Below are 2,287 nucleotides of genomic sequence, written 5' to 3'. Positions count from 1 at the left end.
ATAAATAAATAAATATTTAAAAAAAATATTTCATGAGATCTATTAATGTATATAGTGGATATACATTAATAAAAACTTTTTAAAAGCTATATGCAATGCTCATCCCAGCATAACTCATAATGGGCATGGAGTGAAAACAGTGTAAACACCCAATGACTGATGAGTGGAGTGGGTAAGTTACAAGAAGCCTAGTGACTGCTACTCAGCTAAAACAAAGAAAAAAAGAGGAAAAACAGAGAGGAGGAAAGATGGGAGATAAATGGATAAACTATTGATATATGCTTCAAGGATGCCAGAAATACTGTAAGTGAGAGATGCCAGACACAAAGGATTATATATTGAATGCTTCCATTTTTTGAAGTATTGTTTTTTAAAAAAGAAACCATGCCAATTCCAGTTTCTCTGGACTTGGGGCTCAAGTAAGCATCGACTGCACAGGGACTTTAGGTGGTGACAGAAATCTTCTAAACATATCTATGGCGATGGCTTAGCATTGCACAGCTCTGCAGATTTTCTGGAACTTGTGGAGTTATGGCAGATGATGTTTATGGTCTGTGAACTGTATCTCTGTAATCTGTTTTAAAGTAGCATTAATGAACCTGACAAATATCACAGACAACAAGAAGGAGGCCTCCCTCGGAAGTCTCTCTTCCTCTCGGCCTGAAGATAGAGATCCCAGCAGCCTGCAGCAGCTAACTGCAGCTGATTCTTACAGCAACCAGCTCTGGCGTCTAGCAGCAAAGCTCACCTTGCAGAAACACTGCAAGTGTTATAAATACTTTAGGGCCCCGGGGAGCTCTGCAATGGTACCAGTGACCTAGAGCATGCAACTCCCAGGGGGTGGGCTGGCTCAAGTGGGCAGCAGGCATTCTGGCAAATAATGATCTCTTTCGTAGCATGCTTTGAACCTTAAAACATTCCTGTGATCTTCAAAGGTTAATTCCTACCAAATATTATAGCCAGTCTTCCCAGAAAAGCAGTCTGAGCAGGAAATTCAAACTAAAGCCACTTTCCTAGTGGACAGGGCTGACTCTGAGTGGTGGAAAGTTCTCAACCTCAGTGTACAATAACACTACCTGCTCTTGGCACCACCCACAACGATCTGGCTGTGACTTCCCCAGAGTGTGGCTTGGGTAGCAGTGTTTGCTTTTGACCTCTCTGGGTGATTCCGCTAAATACACAGGGTTGATAATCATCAGGAAGACAAAGTTAAAGCGAGGTGCTCCTCACGCTGGCGGTTTCCTCAAAACCTCACGTGGTCACTATGCCAATTATTGTCATTTACAGTGAAGGTGCTGCCCGTTTATGTCTGTGCACCCTGAAACAGGACACCTGAGAGAAGATCGGACGTCCACACCATCTGTATCTAGGATCTTTCTGTAGACTGGGGACCACAAATAAAACCAAATGGCACCTAGAACAGCAGAAGGATGCTAAACATTAAAGGAAATAATAAAGCATGAATCCAGGCATGGGGGGGGGGATTGTGAAGGTTTAAGTCCCCTTCTGGCTGCAGTAGACTAGCTGAGCCTCACGGGGTGGCTGGATATTGAGCCTGGAAAATAAAGGGATTAAAAACAATCACCCAGAAGCAGTCACTGTATTTGCTCCTACTTCAGGCAATGCTTTGTTCATATTTCAGAAATACCTTATGTTCTTCATTTTACAGATGAGGAAATGGGAGCTTAAAGGGGTTAAAAATATTGTTCAGTTTCACAGTAAAGAAGTAGGATCTGAACCCAGAGTTTTGACCCCAAAATCCAGGTAGCCAGGCCAAGGCAGAAAGCCAGGGAGGAATCCATTACTAGTGTGTCCTTCTGTGGGGGAGCATGTATACGCCATGGTATACATGTGGGCATTACAAGAGTCAGTTGTCTACTTTGTGGTCCTGGGAGTGGAATGCCGGTAGGCTGCCCTTGGAGCTGTGCAAAATCTCCAGCACACTGGGGTTTTGTCCTCCCACTGGAAGCAAGAAGAAACTGCCCAACTGGGGTGCCTGGACTATCCACAGAGTTCTGAAATATCGTGAAGAGAAAGGTAGTTAGTCACCTCAGTTATAACAGAAACAAGGCGAGCTGAACCAAAGGCAGGCTAAAGGGAGAGTTCTTTTTTTAGAAAAGGAAGATGAAAAAAGAATCCAATAGGTTAGACCAGGGAATGCCCAGGGGGAACTTCCCCATAGGCCTCAAGGAAGGCTGGGACCAGCCTGCAGATGAGTCCCCAGTGCGTGCCTTTGCTCTACCTGACAGGACCCTCCTTAGTGCTGTGAAGGGCAGGTGAGCTAGAA

This window comes from Mus pahari, chromosome 5, assembly GCF_900095145.1.
Source record: "Mus pahari chromosome 5, PAHARI_EIJ_v1.1, whole genome shotgun sequence".
Lineage (NCBI taxonomy): Eukaryota > Metazoa > Chordata > Mammalia > Rodentia > Muridae > Mus > Mus pahari.
The sequence above is the reverse complement of the archived record's forward strand: the minus strand, read 5'-3'. Positions refer to the sequence as shown.